The following is a 19,969-nucleotide window of genomic DNA, read 5'->3' on the forward strand; positions in this document are numbered from 1 at the left end:
TATTTAGAGCCGGGAGGGGGGGTGTTGGAGTTTCTGAGAAGGTTTTTGTTTGCAAGAAGCAACATTGTTGTGTCTGTTATTGTACCAAGTGGGGAGATGGTTGTCTATAAAGGAAGAGTCAAGACTAAATGCATCCAGTGAGGATGGGATTTGAACCTATGCATGCAGAGCACAATGAATCAACAGTCTATCACCTTAACCACTGGGCCACCTCATCTGAGCTGTAGCAAACGGGACAGGAGGAGAAATCTAAGGCCGACAGAGATAGGGACACGAAGGAGTTTTTAAATACTAAGCGTAAGCAGGGTCCGAATGAGCTCCCCCCTCACATCTAGTGAGGAGCTGGGGAAAGACTTCAGGAACAGACCGTGTTTGCATAGACACACCTACTCTGCCTAGCTATGCAGCATGATGGGGCCGCTTCCCCAAAATGACCAGTTTGGGATGGTCTTGGGTTACAAATCACTTTAGGATTGAGTGGAATGAAATGTTATTCTCCTTCCTGTATGAGTGAAGGGCAGCAGAACAGACCTAGTCCATCCTGATGGAAGGGTAGATGGGTGAGGAATAGCTTTTATTGGACTGTAAAGAAGGATTGAGGACATCACGCTAAAACAGTGGTCCCCAAATATTTCACATTTTGCCCTCTTAGCCATGGCTGTGGCCCCTCGGAAGCCACGGTCGAGAAGCAGGGCTGGGAGTGGGGCTGTTGCTTGCTGGGGAGAGGGGTGCGGACAGGGGCAAGGGGGTCATCGCTGGGCTGGGAGCCAGAGGCCCAGACTGAGGGTGGGGTTGGGGAAGAGCTGGGACAGAGTGGGGCTGAGTGGTGCTTCCTCCCTGCCCTCCATGGGGGCTGACTCAGGCCCTGAGGTGCCCCCATGAATGTTCCTTTGTGTCTCCCTAGGAGTCATACCCCACATTATGGGGACCACTGAACCCTACTCGCTAAGCAGGGGCTAGTGATGCCAAAGCCCATGGAAAGGGAGAACAAGTGTGGGGGCCCCAGCACCAGAACCATGCACCCCCTTCTGTCTGTGGCTCTGCCCCCTTCCACCCATAGCCCCATTCACTATCACCTCCGTTCCACTCCTTCCCACACCAGCCCCACCCTGTCACTCCTTTACCCCTGCCCCGCTGCGGCCCTGAGACCAGAGAAGCTCCGTACCACTGCTGCAGCCCCTGCGCTGTAGCAGGGAGTGGGAGCTCCTCCAGCCCTGGGGCTGACATAGGGGAGACTTTTGCAGGGTGGCCTAATTTGGCCGGGGTCCCAGTCATGGGCCCCACTGTCCCCTTGGTGATGCAAGGTTTGGGGAGACTGAGCCCCCCCGACCTCCATTACATGCCGCCCAGTCTACTGCTGCTCAGTGTGGGGCCAGTCTCCCTGTGTTTTCTGCTGCTTGTGCTGGGGAGGCTGGCCGGCACTAGGGGTGGGGCCCCCAGCAGCCACCCAAGGCTCCAGGGGGTCAAAGGGCACCGTGTGGCAGTGCAAAGGTGCTCACTGCTCTCCCCTGCCCCAATGCTCCTCCATGGGCCCATAGAGGGTTGGGGGGAGTGAGGAGCAACACTATGTGCTCCATGCGTCCTGGTCACTTTCCCCACCTGGGCTGTGCTGTGAGGGGAGCATCAGAAGCTGCTGCTCTCTGCCCTCCCCTTATGCAGCCCAGCTGAGGAAGGTGACCTGGATGAAGGGAGCTCGGATGACGTCACTTCTCATCTCCCCACCCCCACAGCCCCTAGGGGTACCCGGAGGAGCAGCATCCCAAGGAGGAGCAATGCTAGCTGCTCCATGCACACAGATCACTGTCCGCACGTGGGTGCAGGAGGGGGCGCAGGGGTTGGGGACAAAAGAGCCGGGGAAGGGGTTGGGGTGAAGGGGGTGCAGGAGAGGGGCAGTTGCTGGTGGCACAGGAGGAGGTGCAGAGGTTAGGGGTGAAGGGGGTTCAGGAGAGGGGCAGTGGCTGGTGGCACAGGAGGGGGTGCAGGGGTTAGCGGTGAAGGGGGTGCAGGAGAAGGGCAGGGGTTGTGGCGCAGGGGTTAGGGGCGAAGGGGGTGCAGGAGAGGGTCAGTGGCTGGTGGCACAGGAAGGGGTGCAGGGGATAGGGGTGAAGGAGGTGCAGGAGATGGCAGTGGCTGGTGGCACAAGAGGGGGTGCAGAGATTAGGGGTGAAGGGGGTTCAGGAGAGGGGCAGTGGCTGGTGGCACAGGAGGGGGTGCAGGGGTTAGCGGTGAAGGGGGTGCAGGAGAGGGGCAGGGGTTGAGGCGCAGGGGTTAGGGGCGAAGGGGGTGCAGGAGAGGGTCAGTGGCTGGTGGCACAGGAAGGGGTGCAGGGGTTAGGGGTGAAGGAGGTGCAGGAGAGGGGCAGTGGCTGGTGGCACAGGAGGGGGTGTAGGATGAGGGTGAAGGGGGTGCAGGAGAGGGGCAGTGGCTGGTGGCACAGGAGGGGGTGCAGGGATTAGGGGTCAAGGGGGTTCAGGAGGGGGCAGTGGTTGGCGGCACAAGAGGGGAGTATGGGAGTTAAGGGCAAAGGGGCACAGTGTAGGGGTTAGGACACAGGAGGGGGCAGGAGTTGGGGTGAAGGAGGCACAAGGGTTGGGAGTGCCGGAGCTAGGGGGTGAAGGGAGAGGGGGATCGTCTAGGGGTGATGGGGAAGTGCCAAAGTCTAAGTTTTACCCAGGGCACCATTTCCCCTAACGCTGATCCTTGGTAACATTTCTTGCTGGGACGGGGAGGGGAGAGAGATGAGGCGTTTTCTCTCTGTTTCTTTCCTCTCCATTTTTTGCTCCTTCCTTCAATTCCAGAATCCTCCCTTGTGTTTCAGACTGTGCAGTGACGCCCTCCCAACCCCAGGCCTCTGGAGCCTTTGGAGCAGAAAGATCCCAGGAGCTGAAGGTGAATCCAGGAGTGAGTAGCTGGCAGGAAGGAGTCCTAGCAGTTCTTCTGGGAGCACAGGTGAGGAATGACTCCCCCTTCCCTAGATTCTCCCCATGGGAACAGGGAGGGTTGTGTCATAAATTCCTGTAACTCTTCTGCCCGTCAGAGTTGGCAGAAACAAGGGCTGGGTTCAGTATCTAGGGGTTCTGCTTCAATAAAACAATACAAAACTGGCTCGAGCCCCCACCCAGTGACCTGGGATAATTACACATCACTCCCCTGGGTGCCTCTAGGAGGCAATACTTCCCCTCTTGCAAGCAGGGAGTCTGAGCCGCTCCACTCCACCAGCCATTCCATGAACCACTCCAGTGGTCCCTGCAAACTGCTCTGCTGGGGCAGCAGAGAGCCACCAAATGTTCCGAGGGCTGGAGAAAAATGCCTTCTAGTGAGTAGTGAAAGAGCTCAACCTGTTTAGCTTATCAAAAGAAGATTAAAAGGTGACTTCACTGAAGTGTTGAAGTGCCTTCAGGGAGAGAAAAGACTGGGTATTAAAGGGCTCTTTAATAGAGCAGAGAAAGGCATAACAAGACCCAATGGCCGAAAAGTGAAAAGAGAAATTCATATTACAAATAGGGCGCAAAAATTCAGCAGTGAGGATGATTCACCATAGGAACAAGCTACCAAGGAAAGTGGTGGATTCGCCATCTCCTGATGTCATTTAATGAAGACTAGATGCCTTTCTGGAATGTTTTTGCCCCCAAAGTAGCTCTTGTGTCATACAGGAGGCCTGTGACATGCAGGGGGTCAGATTAGATGCTCTAATGGTCTCTTCCGGCCATAAAGTTGACTAATTTCTGAAAAACAGAGTGTAGCATTGGGAGAAGCGTCTGATGTTTTCCTGTCTAGCTGGCTTGCTGCCTAGAACGAACACTCCTTGAGTGGGGTGATCCACAGGGAGTAGCTCAAACCTCCAAAGGTCCAGGCCAGGGGCAGGACATTGGCACAGCAAGGGAGGGGTGTGACAGTGACATCACAAAGGCCTTTTGCAGGACCTCAGACTATTGGTCCAAGGTGGTGGGGAGGTGGTGACCTCACAGAGAGATGCTGACATCAGCAAGGCAGGACAGGGGTGAGGGGCCAGGGAAACCTCAGAGACCCTTGGGGCTTTGCTTCAGCAAGTCTCTTTCTCCAGGTCTCTCTTTGAGGACTGAGAGAGTATTTGGGTTCATGGACGTGAGCGCCATGAGGAACCTCTTTTGAGTTTTCTCCTTCCCTTGTAGTGATTTTACTAGAAAACAGCCGTCCCTGTTTAGAAGGTAAGAGCCTCTTCGAAGGAAGGGGTATCATGGGGTTGTCACAGTTCAGATGCCAATGCCCCACCGCCCCCACTGTAAGGAAGCTCCTGCCACCTGCTCTGTGTTTGCAGGGCGGGAGAGAGCAGAATCCACGGCAGAGATTTGCTCCTGGCTGCCGGAGCAGAGCAGCAGGCTTAGCTGTCAGAACTTCCTGGAGCTATGAAAGGGGAGGGTCCCATGGCTCCGTAGCAGAATGCAGGGCAGTCGAGTTCACGGCAGGCATTATGGGATACTGGAGGAGGCCAGTTATGGTTATATAATGAACGGCAGCATCTACACTGGCACTCTGTCCCTTTAAGTTTGCTGCAAAAAGCTCTAGGCCTCTCATCGAAGTGGTTTTATTTTGTCACCAAAACAGGGCAGTTTTGTCACCAGATGTGGCATTGCAGTGTGTACACCAGCCACGAGCTGCCGACCGAAGGTGGTCAGACATTGTGTTTTAACCAGATGCAAGCACCATGGCTTAGCTGGCTAAAGCACTTGCCTTGTAAGCAGGAGATCCTGGGTTCAGGTCCATAGGGGAGTGGCTGTTGGGGTACATGGTATTGTCTGAAGACAAGATTCAGAGCTAGATGGGCCTTCGGCTTTGCCCAGTGTGGTTTTTCTTATGGTTTAAATTACGCTCAGAGCCACTGATAATAGAGTTATTGAAAGTTTGGGAGATAAGAGCTGATAGGACAGTGGTCCAGTCCCCTCGCAGCTGACCCCCTCCCTCTGAGACAGGGGCAGGTCTGAGCTCTCGCACCAAATGCTCATTGTGGCTGCCAGAATCTGTGGGCAGCTCATTTAATTTGCATTGAGGGTTGAGTCCTGCTTTGTGCCCAGTGTCTGAGAATGAAAATCCTAAACCGCCCTTTGAAACAACAAAAGCAGCAGGACGTGTTATTGTCCCTGCCCCAAAGCAGACAGACCAATGGAGAAATGCCACTGAGTCCACGGTAATACTCCACTGCCATTTTACCTTTTTTGCTTGCTAAACTCCCTCCCAACCTTGTGGGGTACCAGACCCCAGTATTGAGCCTGAGCTGATATGTCTACACTGCAAATTTACCACCCCACGGCCCAAGCCCTAGGAGCCGGAGCTGGCATGGGGCAGCCCTGGATATTTCATTGCAGTGTGGACATAGCCTAGCATTATGTCTACACTGCCATTAGCACACCCAAGTCACTATTCTCAAACCCTGGGTCAGCTGATTCAGGCTTGTGGGGCTTGTGCGACAGGGTAATAAAATTACAGTGTAGACACTTGGGCTTGCGCCCAGCCTCTGAGACTCCACAAGGGGTGAGGGTCTCCGAGCCTGGGCTCCAGTCTGAGCCCAAATGTCTACACTGCAGTTTTTAGCCTCACAACCTGAGCCCCAGGAGCCCAAATCAGATCATCCAGGCTAGCCAGGCCACAGGGATTTTATCTCAGTATAGCTGCACTCTCAGGGTACGTCTACATTGCAATGCAAGCCCAGGGTTAGCAGAAGTCATGTCAGCAGCCCCAACACATAAACCTAAACTATGAGGAAAAGACCCACCCTCAAATAAGCTGGGCAGTGTCCTTCTCCCTAAGGTTCGTAAGTCCAGCAACCAAAAGTCATTTAACATGAGCCATGTCCTCTCTGCACCCCACTCACAGCTCTTGTCCTTAGTCAGTGCAAGCCCAGAGGTGCCTCTGTAGAGTTCATCTGCCATCCTGGGTGGAAAAGGGGGAAAATAAGAAGGCACCGTACTCATTATGTTGTCTAGGGACTCACTCACCCCTCCAGAACCACCCTGTCCTAAAGTTGGTCTAATACATAAATTTTAGCATGAGGACTCAGGCCCCAGCCCACTTGGCTTTGGAACCAATGTCCCCTGCCTAGCAAGTGCTATTGAATTGAGGGTGAGTCCCTCCATCTGGGTCTGCCAAGCACAGTTCTGCTGCCCTCGATTCACACAACAAGGACAACAACCCTTTATTTCTCCTGTCCCAATAACAAGGAGACTGGGAATCCAACACCAGCCAAAAGTGATCATTTTGGCAAGCAACCCAACATATTCCCAACCTACTGTAAAATCCACATGAAGACTCATACACGAAACCTTGCAAGAAAATCTTCCTGAGGGGGTCTGAAGCACCTGCTGCTGGGGGGAAGGAAGGAGCTATGGGTTGAGATTGAGGGTCACTGGGAATAGGAGGGGGTTGTGGGTTGGGACAGAGGAGGAGGGTGAAGAGGCGCAGGCTCTGGTTGGGAGTGAGGAGCAGTGAGCATAGGAGGGACTGAGGGTTGGGACTGAGGGGCACTGGGCAAAGAGGGGACATGGGTTTAGGCTGAAGAGTATCCTCATTTGGGGATCCAGCAGAACAGGGGAAGGCAGCAGGTGATTCTAATTCCATAGGGATATTTTGTGTGTGTGCATGCAGGGCAGGAACATGCTCTATGCCCAGAGGCCTTTATTCCTCCAGCCTGCAAGGACAGAGGGGCTGTCAGGAAGTTGCCCCTTCAATCCCCCACGCACAAAGGCCCTTCTTAGAAAAGGCAAAATCCTGAAGAGAAAAAACATCAAAGACTCCAGAAAGACAGATTTTTAAGATATAATGAGTAGTTTATTACCTGACCAGGGACTTGAACCCTCAGATTAAAAGTCTGATACTTTACCAACTGAGCTAGTCAGACTCACAAACAAATACAGCAAGTTGGTGCAGAGGAGAAACTAGTCAAGGAAACGAAAGCAGGAAACAAAAGGGGAAACCTGCTGCTCTCTCTGGCTTGGTCAACACTACGAGTTTATGTCACATTAACCCTGCATCCGTCCACACAAAGAAGCCCTTTATATTGATATAAAGGGCTCTTAATACCGGTATCTGTACTCCTCCTTGATTACGAGTAGTGCTGAAATCATTATTGCCATGTCAGATCAGGGTTAGTGTGGCTGCAATTTGACGGTATTGGTCTCTGGGCGCTATCCCACAGTGCACCATTGTGACTGCTCTGGACAGCAATCTGAACTCGGATGCACTGGCCAGGTAGACAAGAAAAGCCCCGTGAACTTTTGAATTTCATTTCCTGTTTGCCCAGCGTGGAGCGCTGATCAGCACAGGTGACTATGCAGTCCCAGAATCAAAAAAGAGCTCCAGCATGGACTGTTCGGGAGATACTGAAGCTGATCTCTGTATGGGGAGATGAATCTGTTTTATCAGAACTCCGTTCCAAAAGATGAAATACCAAAACATTTGAAAAAATCTCCAAGGCTATGATGGACAGAGGCCACAATAGGGACTCAACGCAGTGCTGAAACTTAAGGAACTGAGACAAGCGTACCAGAAAGTTAAAGAATGAAATGGACGCTCATGGAGGGAGGGGTGACTGAGGATTGTAGCTATCCCACAGTTCCCGCACTCTCCAAAAACTATTTGAATTCTTGGCTGAGTTCCCAAAGCCTGAAGGGTCAAAAACATTGTCGCAGATTGTTCAGAGTATATGTCGTTCCCCCGCCTCCTGCCCCCATGAAAGCAAAGGGAAAAAAATCCTCTCTCACCTTTTTTCAGTGTCACTGTATGTCTACTGGATGCTGCTGGCAGATGTGATGCTGGAGCACTACACAGCAGCATCCCCTTCCCTTCCCTTGCGGACGGCAGACGGTACAGTAGGACAGGTATCCATCATCGTCGTCCCGTGAGTGCTCCTGACTGGTCTCGGTGAGGTTGGCCGGGGGTGCCTGGACAAAGATGGGAATGACTCCCAGATTCATTCATAGCAGCTGGAGGCTGCTCTCCCCTCCCCACTTTGATCCCTGCTTGCAGAAGCAATAAAGTCAGTGTTGTTTCAAATTCCTGCATTCTTTATTACTTCATCACACAAATGGGAGGATAACTGCCATGGTAACCCAGGAGGGGTAGGGGAGGAGGGAAGCAATGGGTAGGGTTGTTGCAGGGGCACCCACTAGAATGGCATGCAGCGCATCATTTCTGCGGGATCTCTAGGGCTCTGACCCGGAGCGCCCGTTTGCCCCTCTGGTTCTTTAGTAGGCTTGCCTGATAATCTAGGCAGAACTGACTCTCCATTAGACAAAACTTAAAGAAGAGAATGACCTGGGGAGTCATTCCTATTTTTGTCCATAAGCCCGTGGCCGACCCCATCGAGGCCAGCCAGGAGCACCCATGACAGCAGCAGATGGTGCAGTATAACTGGTAACTGTCATTGTCAACTTGCAAAGCAGCTGACGGTACAGTAGGGCTGGTAACCATCTTTGCTAACTTGCAAAAAGCAAGGGGATGCTGCTGTGTAGCACTGCAGTACCACGTCTGTCAGCACTATAAAGAAGACATACGGTGACAGTGAAAAAAGGCTGAACGGGCTCCATGGTTGCTGTGCTATGGCGTCTGCCCGGGCAATCCAGGGAAAAGGGCGCAAAATGATTGTCTGCTGTTGTTTTCATGGAGGGAGGATTGAGTGATGACATTTACCCAGACTCACTCATGACACTATTTTTGCCCCATCAGGCATTGAGATCTCAACCCAGAATTCCAATGGGCAGGGGAGACTGCGGGAACTATGGGACAGTTACCCACAGTGCAACGCTCTGGAAATTGTATAAAGTCGAGGACACAGGCCCATACTAAGCACATTAATTCGGCGGTGTGCGTCCATGTACCAAGGCTAGCATCAATTTCCCTGGTCAGGTCCTTTGGAGGTTTGAGCTACTCCCTGTGGTCACCCCACTCAAGGAGCGTTCGTTCTAGGCAGTAAGCTGGCTAGACAGTAAAACTTCAGACGCTGCTCCCAATGCTACACTCAGTTTTTCTGAAAACTAGTATCTGTAAAATTAGTCTACTTTCTGGCCAGAAGAGACCATTACAGCATCTAATCTGACCCCCTGCATATCACAGGCCTCCTGCATGACACAATAGCTACTTCTGGGGGAAAGGCATCTAGTTTTCATTGAATGACTTCAGGGGATGGAGATTCCACCACTTTCCTTGGTAGCTTGTTCCTATGGTGAATCATCCTCGCTGTTGACTATTTGGGGCTTAGTTGTAATATGAATTTGTCTCCTTTCACCTTCCAATTATTGGGTCTTGTTATGTCTTTCTCTGCTCCATTCAAGAGCCCTTTAATACCCAATCTTTTCTCTCCATTAAGGCACTTCAACACTTCAGTGAAGTCACCTTTCAATCTTCTTTTGATAAGCTAAACAGATAGAGCTCTTTCAATAGCTCACTAGAAGGCATTTTTCTCCAGCCCTCAGAACATTTTGGTGGCTTTTTGCTGCCCCAGCTCCAATTTCACAGTATCTTTTTCAAGTGAGGACACCAAAACTGGAGAAAGTATTCCAATATCAGTCTCACTGATGCCGTGTCACCTCCTGTGATGTTATTGACATAATCTGTAACTTTATGGATCACCATTGTGACCACTGTTCTATATTTGCAGCCAATATGATAGAAAGGTTGTTGTGAAAGGGGTCTATGGAGAGGTTCTGATTGGCTGATTATAATTATGCTATCTCTAGATGTGTTTCATTTTTGTAGTTGACTTTATGAATATTGGCTCTATGCTGTCTGTATTCAAACTTGTGCTATGCTTCCGAGGAACACCCCAGCCAGACAAGTTGGTGTCAGTTCTGCCTAGCCTGCTTGATGGCCCATTAAGGACCATCAGCTCTACAATCAACCCATTGAGAGAAGGTAGATATGCCTTGTGGCTCAGCAAGGTATGCAGGGACCTGCCTATGGACAAAACTCAAAGGTTTTTCTATGCCACGTGCTGGATAGAGTGTCCTTGGGACAAAGAAAACAAAGACCACATGGCAAGAGACTGTAAAAGGCTGATGCCTCGTCTCCATCTTGTCTTCAGTCCTGCTTCATACCTCTGAAGGGACTTTGCTACAAACTGAAGCTCTGTACAAGGGACTGAATGACCCATCCCAGCTGTGGATGGACTCCAGAGACTTGATTTGAACCTGCAGTTTATTCCATCACTGCTACAAGCCTGAACCAAGAACTTTGCCATTACTGTATGTGAAGGGTTAAAATTCATGTGCATATTATATAACAACCTGGTCTATGGATTGTGCCAGCTCTTTTCCAGACCCAAAGTCCAGAGTATAATCAAGGGACCAGAAGCCTAGCAAATAGTGACCAGCTAAAAGAAAGCTGGGTAAACAGAAAGCCTTGCTTGCTAAGATAGGCTTGGTCAGCAAATTGCCAGGTGTTGGAGCTAAGAACTAAAGAATTGTATCTTATTCAGAGCTGCAGATTGAACAAAGAATCCCTGTTCCTATTGTGTAAGTCTCTTCTGTAGGGAGACGTTCTTCCCAGAGATCCAACCTTGAGTTTATGAAAAGTTGGCAGATGTCAATATAAGATATGGCATCCTTCCACCTCCCTTCCCAGGGACCAATGCCTTGCCTTAAGACACACAGAAAACAATCTTTATTGCCATATACTTTCACTGTTTCTTTGCTTTAAACCCTAGGAATGTACCTGGAGGACAATCAAAGGAGTTGCTCCTTTCCTATGGACCTCAAATCAGAATTCAGCATAGATATTTTATACTAATAACATTTTATCAAAGTATTCATGAAATGTTAACTTGCTAACTTGAGACCATGGGTGGAGACATTATGTAACCTGTTAACCTTTGGCTACTGTGCTTATCATGTCTTGCTGCAAAACCTATCCCAGAGTTTGGAACTCCCTACCCCGTCTCTTTCCCCCACCCATGGAAAATCTATATATTCTATTGTAATCAATTAACAGTGTCTCTGAGCCTAATAAGCAAGGTGACACTCTGCCAGTTCTGTGTGTAATAAACTCCTATTCTTGCCCTCTACATGGTGGAGATTTATGTCCTTCACAGACACCTGCTGAACAAAGAGGAGATTCAGCATCCAGCTTGGCTGAATGTGTCTTCTCTCCCCACAGCTTGGTGATCTTCTGAGGAAATGGAGAAGACTGCCTTTGCCTAGCTGCACATTGCTTGCAAAAGAAACAAGTCTTTTTGGTGGCAAGTGTTGAAAGGAGCCATTAGACAAATGTGGAGACAGGAAAAATGTCCCCCAACTCAACTGGCATCTGTGGATGCTGAAGTCACAACACAAAGTGCTAAACAGTATATGAGCACAGGCTGGTGTCAGAAGAGTCTCTACCAAAGCCTTTTCCACCAGCAGGGGCCTCTCTGTGCGCAGATCTCCTGGTAGTGTGATGGCTGCAGGCAGTGGAGAACTCTATTTTGGCATCTCTTTGTCAGTGAACATCTACAGAGGCTGTTTAAAGGTCTTTAGATAGTGATCTTTGGGAAGAGCTGGCTGAAGTGTCTTCCTAGTAACCAGAAGATCCTGGCTTGGCCTGCCAGTTCTTCCGTGCAAGTCTTGAGGGAAATGGGGAATGTCTGTAGTTTGGAATTTGCAGGTGTTGTCCTGGACCATCAAAGGGAACAGTTGCAAGCATTTTCTCAAGGCAGGCACCATGGCTTGGGTGGCTAAAGCACCTGTCTAGTAAACAGGAGATCCTGGGTTCAACTCCCAGTAGTACCTTGTTTTACGGGTTTTGTCTCCTCTGCTCACATTTTCCTGTGTCTTTCTAGGAAACAGAAGAGACCTCCCTTGGTATCCAAGTCATTGCTTGCTAAGGAAAAGGCTTCTTTGGAGAGAAACATTGGAAAGAATCAAATCGCAAGCCTGGAGTTGATGAAAAGGCTGCTGTGACTGGCATTGGCATGGTGGTTGCTTTGACTGCAATTGCTGCAACACAAAAGCCTGCACCACACGTCCTTGTGATTCGCTGGGGATGTCCACACACAGATGTCATGTCATCTTCCTTTTGATTGTCACTGATGAAAAATGGAGCAGCTGGGAGAAAAGTCCCAGAGGCACTTGCCAGGTAAAGTAGAGGTTAGAGATGCAGCACCCAGTGGTGCGTTGCCAAATCTGTCCACTCCTCCCACTTTTTGGTCAATCTTTGAAGAAGCAGAGAAGACTGCCTCTGCCTTGCAGTGCAAATGCTTCCAAAAGAAACCGGTCATTTTTTCTGATAAGTGTTGGAAGAGGCACCTAAGAAATGTGGAGACAAGGAAAAGGTCATCGTAACTCAACTTGCAACCATGACTCTTGAGGCCACAACGCAGAGCACTGAGCACTGTACGACCACAGCTGGGGATAGAAGGGCCTTTTTCAAAGGCATTTCCCACTAGCAGGGTCTTCTCTGTTCTCAGAATTTCTGATAGTTTGATGTCTGCTGGCACTGGAGATCACTATTTTGGCATCTCTCTCTCTGTCTCAGTAAGCACCCGTTGTGGTTGTTGAAAGTCTGTGATGGGATCTATGGGATGCAACTGAACAGTGGGACCCCTGAGCCCTTTGTCCCACCACCTGGGCTCCCTGTCACACATGTGATGCTGAGACAAGCTGTGAATCTGTGGCAGATATTGCACTTACACAGACATCCGTAGGTAGGGACACAGCCAACTGAATTACATGAATGCTTCTGCAGCCACTCATAATACTAATGATAGAAAGTCGCCCCCCCTACAGCTCTGCAGCCTTGCACCCCTGGATCATACCATCTTGCCTTAATCAGAAGCCTGATCAGTGTGAGTTTATTACACAGGGTCCACCCCTCCCTAACTGTGAATAGTACATGAACCAGCCTTGTAATGGAGCTGAGATTTCCCAAGAACTTCAAGCAAAATACACCAGTTTAAGTAGAGCATAAAACAGATTTATTAACTACAGAAAGATGGAGTTTTAAGGATTATAAGTGGTAGGAATAAAAGATCAAAGTAAATTACCATGGAAATTAAAGATAAATTCCCAATCTAAACTTTACACCTTATTACACTAGGGCGTAGTTCAGTTATGCACACAGGAAGGCTTAATGCTCGAGCTGCTGCACAAGCTGGGCAGGCTTAAGGTCGGGCTCCTCATGGCAGGAGAGAAGAAGACTCGGCCCCTGGAGGGGCAGGCTGGGGCTTCCTGGATCGCATTTGCTCACAGCCAGCGCCCTGCCCCCACTCCCAAGTCATCCATGGCGCCCCCAGGTCGGCCAGAATGGAGCAGCAGTTTTCACTGCACTACGTCCACTTATGGCTTACAGGCAACTCCCAGACTCACCACAGTCCACCATCTCGGCCAGAAAGGAGCCCATTCAGCCTCACCATTGCTGCTTTTCCTTTTCCCCAGAACCCCGCTTCGCCTGGGCTGCAAGTAGCCATCCCTGGGATGCCAACAGGCAGCCACAGGGGTCTGTCTCCCAGCAGCCAACCGCACCTCCATGGGTTCAGCCCTCAGAAGGGCAGGTGGGGGTTTCCTGGATCCCAGTTGCTCACAGCCAGCCCAGCCTCCACCTCTAAAACCATCAGTCATGCCCCCAGGTTGGCCATAAAGGAGCCGCCATTCTCCACTTGGACTCAGCTTTGCTTGTTTTCCTTTCACCCAGAACCTCCCTTCTCCTCCTGGGCTGCAAGTAGCCACTCCTGGGAAGCCAAGAGGCAGGCACAGGATTCTACCTCCAAGCAGCCAACCACACCTCCCCAGGCTTTGCAGAATGAAGGGTGGTACTCTACTAACCCCACTTAGCCACACAGCTTCTTCCCTGCCTTCCTCAGCTCAACTTTCCTCTATTGCCCCATTCCTGCCTCACTTCCTCCTTTGGCCAGTCACGCAAAGGAGCCCAGCAGGAAGTGAGAGCCTCTATAGGCCAACCTCCAACAGCAGAGGTGGCCAAGCCACAAGCCTCCAAATGGTGACTGGCCTAACTACTCTAGGTTCTCCAGCCTGACACCAAGGTGCTTTCTCCACTGCTGTCAGCATCCTCTGTCGTGCAGGGGTTGGAGTTATCCCAGGGACAGGCCAATAGGAGGAGTGGCCTTTCTGAACAACAAGGGGATGTGGGAAAAGGAAGCCAGCATGTTTCTGCCTGGTTTTGAACCAGGGACCTTTTGCGTGTTAGGCAAATGTGATAATCACTACACTACAGAAACTCCACCTACTGGGATGTTGCTCACTCTGGCACAGACCGATGGACAAATCTAGAGAATGTGGTGGTAGCCCCTCGATAATTCAGCTGGCAGGGCAGAGGACTGGAGCCAGCACTCAGGAAGTCGTCCTTACCTCGCCCGTGTGACTCCAGCTTGAGGGAGAGCTTCTTTTTCTTCTCCTTGCTGACAAAGAGCAAGAGAAGAATGAAAGATCAGGTGGGCCAACTCCGTGCAGAAGCCCATGCTGTCTTTTCCTGCTGCATAGCCTGAAATGAGGGACTCGTGGCAGTGAAAGGAACTGCTGCACTCTCAGAAAACATCCCGCCCTTGCATAAAGGAGATTAGAAGAGCGTGTTAGTCTAGCAGGCTCCCAACTGAACTGTTTCAGCAGCTGCTAGGTTTCTTTTTTGCCTGTTACTTTTCTGTCTGGGATGTTGTTGTCAGCTGTGGCACAGAAAAGGACGTCATTGCGAGCTACCCATGAAGATAAGATTAACTTTTGCCTTCCTTGCTCGGCTTTACTTGCTTCCTCACCCTATTCCTGCCTTAGTTCCTGTGTTACCTGAAGGCAACGGGGGCCCAGCAGTACGAAGAGGAAGTTAGACAGCTAGACCCTGGTGGCAAAAGTTCTACCACCGCTTGCCACCCCACTCTCTTCTCCCAGCTTCACATATTGACCGCCAGGGACTTGGTGCCCAGCAGCGCAATGGAAGACAGTGGACAGAGCCACCCTCGCCTTGAAGCTCTGGCTCATTAAACCGTATCTTCAGTCGCTGATGGCTAATGAGAGACCAACAGCGCTTGCTATTTTAGCACTTGAAAATGCCATTGGTCAGTCACTGGATCTCTTTAATGCTGTTACATAACAAATGAAAATAGAATCTCAGTGTGACATTCTGTACCTTTGGGGGAGTGTGCTGTAACCCCCATACTCCTCATTTTCATATAATCCTGATCTTATATACAGAGCATGCCTTGTAAGGTATCAGGGGAAAGGATATGATCTGCTGAAAGTCATTTCTCTACCCATAGATGTTTACCATTCATGCATACGAAGTTATGAGAATTGTGCAGTGTGGTTATCACTATGCTGTAAGGTGGGGGAGTCAGCCAAATATTAGCTCCCCAGTGACAACAGCAAGGAAAGTAACCAACACCCGGACAGGGTGTCAAACAACCCATCAACAGCCATTGTTCAGCAAGGGAGCTACAGTGTAATCACTTACCTGCAAGAGGACACCCCAGGGGAATTGCTCAGACTTGCTTGGAGAGACGCAGTGATGCTCACCTGACTCTGAAGTGGGAGCAAAGCCAAGAGGGAAGAAAGGACATGATAAAAGCAGAGACATTTGCCATGCTTTGTCTCTCTCGTCCACCTACATCTACAGACAACACCACACCAAGCAACTGAAGCGCTGACGAAAGGGGAGAGCCTGGCTGAAAAGCCACCATCTGGCCTGTGGTGAGAAGCATCTAAGTTTGTAAGGGCATTGAAAGGGTTAAGATCAGCTTAGAGTGCATTTTGCTTTTATTTCACAAAAACAACGAGGAGTCCGGTGACACCTTAAGAACTAACAGATTTATTTGGACACAAGCATTCGTGGGTAAAAAGCCCTCTTCTTCAGATGCATGGAGTGAAAATTGCAGATAGAGGCATAAATATATATTGGAACATGATGTAAAGGGAGTTACCATACATGGGGAGAACCAGTGTTGAAGGCTAATTCAGTCAGGTTGGATTTGGCTCTCTCCAAGTAATTGACAGGGAGATGTCAATATCAAGAGAGGGAAAATTGCTTTTGTAGTGAGCCAGTCACCCCCAGTCCCTCTTCAAGCTCAAATTAATGGTGTTAAGTTTGCAGATCAGTTGTAACTCTGCAATTTCTTTTTGAAGACTGTTTTTGAAGTTTTTTGAATGGCTTCTTTTAAATGGCTACTTTGAATGGCTACGTTTAATTGTGTTATTGAATATGAACATATAAACGTGTTATGGAAGTCCCATGTGGACTAGTGGTTCGGATTCTTGGCTTTCACCCAGACCGCCTCGGTTCAATTCCCCACACAGGAACAATGCAGAGCTTCTCCTTGGAGGGGAGACAGGAAACAAAAAGAATGGGAAGGGATCCTGCCAGCAGCAGAGCTGGATAGAGTTGGGAGCAGTACTGGATTTGACATGGTGCCATAGTGCTAGGCCCAAGCTCTGAAGGAACCTGTAACAGTAACTTCCTCCCCTCTGCAGAAAGGGAGCCTCAGAGCAGCCTGGATTCACTAGGGGAGCTGAGATCTCATAGGGCCCTGGGAGCTGTAGATCCTTGACCAGCTCTGTGCCTTGAAGCAGAGAAGAAACATTTCCCTGCATTAACTTGGCTGCTATCAACCGGAAAGGGAGGGGGGAAGCTGTGAGACTCCATGCGCTGCAGCTTGCTGTGGCTGGGGGGCGGGGTGCCACGTGTGAATAGGGAAGAGGTGTGACCAAGGAGTAGAAGGCTTTGGCCCAGGTCACACCCTCAGAAGACTTCCCCAGACAGGCTTAGGGATGCTGGTGTGACCTCGCCTGGCAGCCCCCAAAGATGGAACTGGGTGGACTAACTGGACAGGGCCCCTCTCTATCTGAAGCTGAGCAAGGGAGGTATGTGGATCCCACCAGAAGGTAAAATGGTAAGGAAGGGAGGGGAGGCTCTACTGGACCTGGACAGCTTCAGATACAGGACAGGAGGATTTCCGTTTCTGAGCCATGAAAATAGAAATTGACTTTTCCTTTCCAGATGTATCTAATATTCATAAAGGGAATCTAGCCCCTGCCTTCCAGATCTGAACACCTCAAAATCAGGAGTGCTCAAGGTCAATTTGGGCAGCTGTTACTTCATTTCTCCTAAATCAAATATGCTGATCCACTGTCATTTACTGTAGAAAAAGTAGGAGAAAATTGAGCAACAAACGTTGGGGTCTTCACAGTGCTAACGAGGGCTGGAATTGCTATTTTCAACAGCCATTACACTTTTTTTTTTAGTTTTGTTTGTTTAAAAGGAAGACAGTGATAGTGCACTGGCAAATTCCCCATAGAAACAAAGAATGGAACAAAAGAATAATAAAGGCACCTCAACTTTCCTCATTTATGTAGGACAGTCTTACTAGATGGATCCAGACATCTTCCAATCACAGAAGCTGATAATTGTTCCACTTTACTGCAGTTCTGTAACCATGCAGGAACCTAGAGGAGGAAAGTGCCTAACTCCAGAGTCTGCAGCTGCCTAGTGCCAGTGCTGAGGATTTAGAGTCCCTAGTGCTGCCCTTGCAAGGTTCAAGCATGCTCAGCCTTGGCATTGCCTCCGCTCCTGCGGCTAGTAGCTGCAGCTGTCTAAGGCTGGTCTCTGGCAGTTGCCCCATAGCTGTAGCTAGAGAAACTACAAGTGGCTCTATGACTCCTGGGGCCATTAAGCTAGAGCACCTAAAGACACTGGAGTTAACCTCAAGGAACAGAGGTCACCAGTAGGAAAGGAATGTCGGGGGAGCAGGGAAGGTGGGAGCAGGTCAGGCTTGCATAGGGAGCTTCCAGCTGGTTGGGAGCATGTCCAAAGTAGAAAGGAAACAAGTATGGGGAGAGGTGGTGGTGACCAGGTAGCAGACTAGCATGTAGATGGGAGCAGAGGGAGAGACGCTGGTGTCTTCAGATTCCCAAGGGCTAAGTCCTCACTTTGGGGAAATGGTGTTTGCAGGTGGCTTGCTCACATGGCAGGATGGGGGCTGAGGGAGGGATCTGTCAGAACTGATCAGGTGTCTGCTGGCTTTAGGACTTTGAGCTGAGACTAGGACCACATGCAGTGACTGGTGACATGGGGGGGTACTGGAGACATGGCTAGAGAATGTCTGAATGAGGAAAGAGATAAATCTGTGGGGAGTTTCCTTGGTCACTATGAAAGTTCTGCTCACTGTGGACACTGGTAAACCCACATGGGTGTACATCTCAATAAGAAAACCCGCGGGCTGAGGGAGCTGTGTATGGCAATGCATATAGTCATGGAGAGGTGTGTGATCAAAATGAAAAATGTCTCTGAGGTTCAGTACCGGCTATACGAAGGCACCAATGGCACTGCCCCACCAGGCCCACACTCGGAGCCCACAGTGACTACACTGGGGCCCACAAATATGTTTGGTGCCAGGGCCAACAAAAGGTTAATCCAGCCCTGACTGCCTGAGCACTATTTCAGCCTCACATTTTTGGGTGGAACTCCCACAGTGAGAGCTGCAGAGCACTCCCCCGCAACACACACGCACACACTCGTCCTGGTGTTGGGAGGGGAACAGGAGAAAGGACAAAAGAAGAGATGAAGAGAAAGGAGGGAGGGACAGGTGGATGGAGGAAAAGGTGAAACACAAAGGACAAACCCTAATGTCCCCATGATTCTAAGGGACAAAATCCCAGGTGCGGAATAAAATTCTGCCTCCTTAAGCTCATGTTTTCCATGCCTAGAATTCAACTCTCACCAGATGGATCAGACTGAACAGGTTTCACACCTCCAGGAGGCTCTTACCTTCTAAAGAGGGACGGCTGTTTTCTAGTAAAATCACTACAAGGGAAGGAGAAAACTGGAAAGAGGTTTCTCCTGGCGCTCACGTCCGTGAACCCGAATACTCTCTCAGTCCTCAGACAGAGACCTGGAGAAGGAGACTTGCTGAAGCAAAGCCACAGGGGTCTCTGAGGTTTCCCTAGCCCCTGGCCCCTGACTGATGTCAGGATCTCTCTGTGAGGTCACTACCTGCTCACCAATAGTCTTTGACCAATAGTGTGAGGTCCTGAAAAAGGCCTTTGTGATGTCACTGCCACACCGTGCCCTTGCTGTGCCAATGTCCTGCCCCTGGCCAGGCACTTTGGAGCTTTGAGCTACTCCCTGTGGATCACCTCACTCAAGGAGCTTTTCTATAGAGCATCCTCAGATGTGTAAGCACACGGGTGCCATGGCAATGAACTGACACACATGGCACCAAGATGAGATCATTAGTAGGCTAACCTATAGGAGAAGGACACCCCAGCATTAGTAGGGGAGAAATCCCTACTGAACATGCATTACACCTAGCAGCCCCTGCGTGGGGTCGGGCGGGGGCTGCGGAGGGGGGAGACCTGGGAAAGGGATGGATGGAAAATGTCTGTGCAGCCGGGACATAGCCGGGGGGCGAGGGGAGAAGAGCAGGTGACCCCTGAGGAGCGGGGAGAACAAGGGAGGGCTGAGATCCCCTCGGAATTACCACTGCCCCCTCCGTGGAGACCCCCCTCCTCTCCTGTCCTGCCCCCTTTCTCCCTAGAGAGCAACAAGCAACATCCAGGCTGACACCCCCTTCCCTCAAACCCCTGAGAAGTTCCCTGTTCCCCTCCCCCCATTGTGCCCCATTTTCTCTCCCCTTTGCCAATGGCCAGTTCAGATCTCAGGTTTGGGGTGTTTCCCCCCATTTTCACCTGCAGTGATTTGTCCTTGTGTAGGTGGGAAACGATTCCCCCGAGTGATTTCTGAACTGGGCAGAGGCTGGGGGGGGCCTGAGACAGGGACACCTCTGGGCTGGGCTGGGGGGCCCACTCTCTCCTGGCAACAGGGCGTGGGAAGGGCCAGGAAGGGGAGGGGGGAGCAAGTGTCCCCCATAGAGAGGGTCCAGCCCCAGGCTGCTACCAGTAGCACATTCCTATCCTGGCTGGGGGAAGCCTTTCTCCAGCTGGGACCTGCCCCCTAGGCAGCCCCAGGCTCTGACCGCACCAGCCCCGCCTGGAGCCCCCAGTGAGTGAGAGACCCCGGAGGGGGAGGGGGA

The 19,969-nt window shown here is 50.6% G+C and overlaps 1 non-coding gene across 1 annotated transcript; it reads right to left on the reverse strand.

The window, feature by feature from the left end:
- Positions 1 to 14,103: 14,103 nt before the first annotated feature.
- Positions 14,104 to 14,176, reverse strand: TRNAV-AAC (transfer RNA valine (anticodon AAC)). The gene has a single exon. It is a non-coding gene; the product is annotated as a tRNA-Val (tRNA).
- Between the last annotated feature and the right edge of the window lie 5,793 nt (positions 14,177 to 19,969).

Source organism: Gopherus flavomarginatus, chromosome 9 (assembly GCF_025201925.1).
Source record: "Gopherus flavomarginatus isolate rGopFla2 chromosome 9, rGopFla2.mat.asm, whole genome shotgun sequence".
Taxonomy (NCBI): Eukaryota; Metazoa; Chordata; order Testudines; family Testudinidae; genus Gopherus; species Gopherus flavomarginatus.